Raw genomic sequence first — 7,780 nt, forward strand, 5'->3', positions numbered from 1 at the left:
CTGGAATCAGCCACTGACCTCTACAGCACCTTTCAGAATCTGGAATCAGCCACTGACCTCTACAGCACCTTTCAGAATCTGGAATCAGCCCCTGATATCTACAGCACCCTACGGAATCTACAGCACCCTTCACACGCACGGAATCTGGAACAAAATATGTCCCGAGTAGAAGCATCCGTAGAAGCAAATTGACATTTAGAGGGCCACAGAGTGGTTGACTACACTTTTCAGTGTTTTTTTTGGTAAACATTTTAAATGCGTTAAAATAATTATGTGGCTTAAGTACACTTCTCAGGGTTGAAAGAAAGTGTTTGAGTACCCTTTCAGAGTGGATAAGTGCACTTCAATCTGCAGAGGATCTGTCCACATCACACTGGAATAATCCCTTTTAAGAGTCACGGTCACAAAAGAAGAAGCACATGGCTACTTAGAAACTGACACTGTGTACTTTAAATTGAAGGTAGAATTGGACATTAGTCCGGGACAAAGGAGCCCTATTATATGGCCTGTTGCATAATTCAATTCCCCTGTTAATTTATTATTCAGTGGAATACATATGTGTCTTTGTAATTTTATATCTGAAACCGCGATAATGCAGGATTAACCATTTGAATTAATAATGTGACTTAAGTATTTTGACATAGCCCTGGCGTCCAGCTGCATTGGTCTGGTTAACACCAGAAGTATGGAGCATATGCTTGTTGAAGGAGGGCGGAGGGACGTTGGGTGGGCAAGTCTCTGTGGAGTTGCACCCAACCATGAAACACAATATCCCCTCCTTCAGACGCGTGCAACGACTTAAACACTCCATTGTATGACATATGAATGAAGTGCCRTTGTCCAGCCCCAGTGTGCGTGGGGAGACAGTGTTGTCGATTAGCCACATGATTAAGCAGATGACACGGTGAGGACCGCTGAAGGTAATTACAGGCGGCCTTCTGTCACTTCCTCCCCAGGGCCCCCGCCCAGGCACCACAACTAACTTAGCCCTGTTAAAGCCAAGTGAGTGAAAAAKTGATAATGTATCCTCGTGAAAACAGCTGAGTGAAGGGGGGGGGTAGGCTTTGGGTGGGAGGCGAACGGGGGAGTTTGATTCAAAAAGGATGAATAATGTAGTGATGGTCCATGTCAGGTGTTTATTATCACATTGTTGGATTTGCATGTGAAAAAGAGGCACTAGCCCGTCGCTCGCTAGGCTCTCTCTCTCGCTCTCTCTGGGATCTGATTGGCTGACGGGGGCGGCTGTGCAACGCTGTGGCAAAGCCCCCCTGCGAGGAGTGCACAAACTCACCCTATGGATCCTCAGAATGGGCCCAATGTGTCAAATGGTTATTAGTTGGCAGACGCACCAAAGAAAACAAATAGTAGCAGATAGGATCCTAATGAAAGGAATAGGTCTGTTTTAATCAATTGTAATCATTAATCATTGTTATCAATTTATACAGAGCAAAGGACTCAACAACAATCATATAACCTTCCCATCTCAATAGATACATAATGAAATACATCAGTGGATGGGCAAAACGTCAAAAAACAATTTTTTTATGAAATAATTGTTATATACTCAAACCACATGAGACAATATTGACATAAAAAGCATCACAGCAGTAATATCCAACACCAGTCATTACACCCTACTGTTGAAAACTATAGTTCATCTTCATTACTGCAGTCATCACTATTCAACCTTAGTTACTTGATGTGTACAGTGTCAGTAGTCTACTGTATGTTCCATGTCCATACCAGCATAGCACTTAGAATACACGCCCCAATACATTGCTTCATTCTCAGTGGTATGTTAGTGTGGCTCCCTAACTCTAGGCTTTATAAATAGGCATGCCTTCTCATTGAGGGTTATTTAGTAGTGACTGTAAATATTCTAATTCCTGCTTTAACGACACCAAGCTACTAAACCTACCTGCTGTCCTCTGGTCTCTGTCTCGCCCTCCTCTATTCCGTGGCGAGACATTCAGGTAACTAATCTGCCTTTAAATATGTCTCGGAGGGAACGCCAAGCGCTAATTAGTATAGAAATTTACTGCTTTTCGTTTTATTGACTTGTCCTACTTCTCCGATAATTAACTAATGAGTAAAGTAATGAGCGATGTCGTTCAGTCATGCTGTTCAATTAAAGTACAGAATCAATTATTGAGAATARTTTGGGATGCCATTGCAAGCCTGCGGTCCAATTGCGTGCAGACAGTTGATAGCGTTGAAGTATTGGCGTGCGCTCGTAGTGGCGGCCTAATGTCCGATGAAAGAGATCACGGACAACTTTTGGAACTCAGAGATAAGGAGGCAGAGGCCTAGGATGAGAAAATGGTGGTGTTTGTTACCAAAGATTAGTAATTGGCAATGTAGGGATGCTATTGTTGCCGCTGTATGTTTCCCCTAACATGGTTATAATAGGAAAGTCTAGATACATCATATTGCAACTGCGGTATCATTCATTAGCATAACTGTCATAAAGGGTAATGAATAATGAATTTACACGAGGGTGCTAAATGACATTTTCTAGGTAGTCTTTGACCCCACTCAAGCCACATCACATAGCCCCATGGGCCCAAGATAATGCATCTTAGTGATCAATGTGTCACTGAAGAAATTCGGCGCTTTGATGAAAACACAGGCTTCATTTTAGAAAATGAATTAGAGAATCACTCTCCCAAGTGTTTTGTTAGATAATGAACTCTATCTCATCAGACCAATTTACTCTGGCAGGGATGAGCATTCTGCTTACATCAAAATCAATGCACTTGTTGATGGAATGTATTTGAGTTAATCATCTGCGCTGTTGTTTTTAAGAGAATCCGATAACTTTATGTAGAACCCTTTTGAACACAAATAGAGTACTTGTATTTTCTAGGCCTGCATTCAGGACAAGGATAAGTGAAAGATTCCAGAAAATTAGGAAAGATTGTGAAAGATTCCAGAACATTAGGAAATATTGTGAAAGATTCCAGAACATTAGGAAATATTGTGAAAGATTCCAGAACATTAGGAAAGATTGTGAAAGATTCCAGAACATTAGGTTGCGCCAAATGTTCCCATAACACAAAAACTATCCAGWTGTGCTGATGATTATGCAATGTTTGTATAAAGCATTTCCCTGACGGTGCAAGAATGTTCCCAGAACACGTCTTCTGTTTTTTAAAGGTTCCCAGAATGTGTCATGATGCACAAAACATTTCCTCAATGTTATTAAGTTTTGAACAGTCCATAGAGGTTTTTCATGTATTAGCTTACTGTTGAGAAAGTTAGTTGTACAACAATCCATGTAGAAACACATAAGGCAATTATTTGGAATCACATGACAATTTATTTTTACTGTACAAACATAGTCACAAGCGGGGATTGAACCTGAGAGCTTTGGAATGTTATCCCTGGAATTAATCTACTGTGCAACTAGGATGGAACTAACACAAATAAAAAGCTGTTTACATAAAGCTGTTTACTCTGACTTCCAGGTTGTGGTCTTTGTCTTTGCCAAAGAGAGGATAACTAGATCTAGAAATCTTCTTTATATACTGTAAAGTTGGGATGTTTTGACTTTTATTTCCACTACAAATTTGATTTCAGAAATCATGTTAAATAATTGCCTGGCAGATTCCACTGAGGTGTACATAGATGTGCATTGGTACTAAGACAAACAGTGCATTCGGAAAGCATTCAGACCCCTTCACCTTTTCCACATTTTATTAAGTTACAGCCTTATTCTAAAATTGATTAAATAATTAAAAATCCTCATAAATCTACACACAATACCCCATAATGACCAAGTGAAAACAGGTTTATAGATTTTTTTTCCAAATGTAGTAAAAATGAACACAGAAATACTTTATTTACACAAGTATTCAGATCCTTTGCTATGAGACTCGAAATTGAGCTCAGGTGCATCCTGTTTCCATTGATCATTCTTGAGATGTTTCCATAACTTGATTGGAGTCCACCTGTGGTAAATTCAATTGATTGGATATGATTTGGAAAGGCACACACATGTCTATATAAGGTCCCACAGTTGACAGTGCATGTAAGKGCAAAAACCAAGCCATGAGGTCAAAGGAATTGTCCGTAGAGCTCAGAGACAGGATTGTGTCAAGGCACAGATCGGTGGAAGGGTACCGACACATTTCTGCAGCATTGAAGGTCCCCAAGAACACAGTAGCCTCCATCATTCTTAAATGAAAGAAGTTTGGAACCGCCCGGCCAAACTGAGCAATCGGGATAGAAGGGCCTTGGTCAGGGAGGTGATGGTCACTCTGACAGAGCTCCAGAGTTTCTCTGTGGAGATGGGACAACCATCTCTGCAACAGTCTACCAATCAGGCCTTTATGGTAGAGTGGCCAGACGGAATCCATTCCTCATTAAAAGGCACATGACAGCCCACTTGGAGTTTGCYAAAAGGCACCTAAAAGACAGACCATGAGAAACACGATTCTCTGGTGAGATGAAACCAAGATTGCACTCTTTGGCCTGACTGCCAAGTGTCACATCTGGAGGAAACCTGGCACCATCCCTACGGTGAAGCATGGTGGTGGCAGCATCATGCTGTGGGGATGTTTTTCAGCGGCAGGGACTGTGAGACTAGTCAGGATCGAGGGAAAGATGAACGGAGCAAAGTACAGAGAGATCCTTGAAGAAAACCTGCTCCAGAGCACTCAGGACCTCAGACAAGTGCGCAGGTTCACCTTCCAACAGAACAACAACCCTAAGCACACAGCAAAGACAACGCAGGAGTGGCTTCGGAACAAGTGTCTGAATGTCGTTGAGTGGCCCAGCTAGAGCAGATTGCAGGTTCAAATCTACTCGATTACAATTCTTTAAAAAAGCTACACTATATACTGTATAAAAAAGTATTTGGACACCCATTCAAATGAGTGGATTCAGCTTTTTAAGCCACACCCGTTGCTGAAAGGTGTATAAAATTTAGCATTCAGCGACACAATTTCCATAGACAAAAATTGCCCCGGTCAACTGTAAGTGCTGTTATTGTGAAGTGGAAAAGTATAGGAGCAAAAATGGCTCAGCCGCAAAGTGGTAGGCCACACAATCTCACAGAATGGGACCGCTGAGTGCAGAAGCGTGTAGTGCATAAAAATCGTCAGTCACTAGCAAGTTCCAGAATGCCTCTGGAAGCAACGTCAGCACAATAACTGTTTGTCAGTACACGTCAAATAAGATTTTAATTTGACCCATCAAATAATGCAATTCTATTACAGAATGTTGTGTGTGCTGAATTTGCACATGTAAGCCATGCTCCACCACTATGATCAGTAGCACTGTCAAAGCTGTACAAAAAATAAAAGTCTGCAAACAAGCATACACCGGCTACGAATGATGTGTTTAGAATACCGCGTTGGTAATACAGCATTATTTGTTCGGCCAAATGGGAAAACGTCTGTGTGAGCATTTTAAATATGATCAGGAGCAAACAAGCAGGATAAAATGTTTGCAAATATCTTTGATACAGATGTTATTAGCAACTTCTGGTGTAGCTAGCTAGCTTAACCTTGGTACCTAGCTAGCACCAATGCAACAGTACCCCCCCACCTTGACGCGCGGCTCCAGCAGCGCGCTGACGCCGGCCACGGGAACGACCCGGAGGGCGAGGCGCAGGGCGATCCGGACGGAGACGGTGGAACTCCCGCAGCATTGAAGGGTCCAACATGTCCTCCACCGGAACCCAGCACCTCTCCTCCGGACCGTACCCCTCCCACTCCACGAGGTACTGAAGGCCCCTCGCCCGACGCCTCGAATCCAGGATAGAGTGAACGGAGTACGGCGGGGCCCCCTCTATGTCCAGAGGGTGTGGAGGAACCTCCCGCACCTCAGACTCCTGGAGCGGGCCAACCACCACCGGCCTGAGGAGAGTCACATGGAACGAGGGGTTAATACGGTAATAAGGGGGAAGCTGTAACCTATAACAAACCTTGTTCACTCTCCTCAGGACTTTAAATGGCCCCACAAACCGCGGACCCAGCTTCCGGCAGGGCAGGCGGAGGGGCAGGAGGAGGGTCGAGAGCCAGACCCGGTCCYCCGGTGCAAACACCGGGGCCTCACTGCGGTGACGGTCTGTGCTGGCTTTCAGGCGCAGCACGGCCCGCTGGAGGTGAACATGGGCGGCGTCCCATGTCTCCTCGGCGCTCCTGAACCAGTCGTCCACCGCAGGAGCCTCGGTCTGACTCTGATGCCAAGGTGCCAGAACCGGCTGGTACCCCAGTACGCACTGGAAGGGGGAGAGGTTAGTGGAGGAGTGGCGGAATGAGTTCTGAGCCATCTCGGCCCAGGGCACGAACGCTGCCCACTCCCCCGGCCGATCCTGGCAATACGACCGCAGGAACCTGCCCACATCCTGGTTCACTCTCTCCACCTGCCCATTACTCTCGGGATGAAACCCTGAAGTAAGGCTGATCGAGACCCCCAGACGTTCCATGAACGCCTTCCAGACCCTCGAAGTGAACTGGGGACCTCGATCAGACACTAAATCCTCAGGCACCCCGTAGTGCCGGAAGACGTGCGTAAACAAGGCCTCCGCAGTCTGTAGGGCCGTAGGGAGACTGGGCAGAGGGAGGAGACGGCAGGACTTAGAGAACTGATCCACAACGACCAGGATCATGGTGTTTCCCTGTGAGGGGGGGAGGTCGGTAAGAAAATCCACCAACAGGTGCGACCAAGGCCGCTGTGGAACGGGTAAGGGGCCTTACACTGGGTGCACACCGAGCAGGARGAAACATAAACCCTCACATCCTTGGCCAAGGTAGGCCACCAGTACTTCCCAACCAAACAGCGCACCGTCCGACCGATCCCAGGATGACCAGAGGAGGGTGACGTGTGGGCCCAATAGATCAACCGGTCACGGACAGCAGACGGAACATACAGACGACCAGCGGGACACTGGAGGGGAGCGGGCTCTGCACATAACGCCTGCTCAATGTCCGCGTCCAGCTCCCACACTACTGGCGCCACCAGGCAGGAGTGGGATCCATGGGCCGCTCCTCTGTGTCATAGTCAGGACAGTGCGTCTGCTTTCATGTTTTGGGAACCTGGTCTGTAGGAAAGGGAAAAAACAAAACGGGTGAAAAACATGGCCCACCTTGCCTCAAGAGGGTTCAGTCTCCTCGCTGCCCGGATGTATTTCAGATTGCGGTGGTCAGTCCAGATGAGAAAAGGGTGTTTATCCCCCTCAAGCCAATGTCTCCACGCCTTCAGAGCCTTGACCACAGCCAACAGCTCCCAGTCCCCCATGTCATAGTTTCGCTCCGCCGGGCTGAGCTTCTTCGAGAAGAAGGCACAGGTGGCGGAGCTTCGGTGGCGTACCCGAGCGCCGAGAGAGCACGGCTCCTATCCCAGCCTCGGACGCGTCCACCTCCACTATAAACGTCAAAGAGGGATCCGGATGGGCCAGCACGGGAGCCGAGGTATACAGAGCACTCAGGTGACCAAAAGCCCTGTCCGCCTCAGACGACCACTGCAAACGTACCGGGCCCCCCTTCAGCAGTGAGGTAATGGGAGCCGCTACATCACCAAAACCCTGGATAAACCTCCGGTAGTAATTGGCAAACCCTAGGAACCGCTGCACTTCCTTTACCGTGGTGGGAGTCGGCCAATTAYGCATGGCTGAAATGCGGTAACTCTCCATCTCCACCCCCGAGGTGGAAATGCGATACCCTAGGAAGGAGACGGACTATTGGAAGAACAGGCATTTCTCAGTCTTGACGTACAGGTCATGTTCCAACAGTCGACCAAGCACCTTGCGCACCAGGGACACATGCTCGGCGCA

The sequence above is a fragment of the Salvelinus sp. IW2-2015 genome, unplaced genomic scaffold (assembly GCF_002910315.2).
Source record: "Salvelinus sp. IW2-2015 unplaced genomic scaffold, ASM291031v2 Un_scaffold1099, whole genome shotgun sequence".
Taxonomy (NCBI): domain Eukaryota; kingdom Metazoa; phylum Chordata; class Actinopteri; order Salmoniformes; family Salmonidae; genus Salvelinus; species Salvelinus sp. IW2-2015.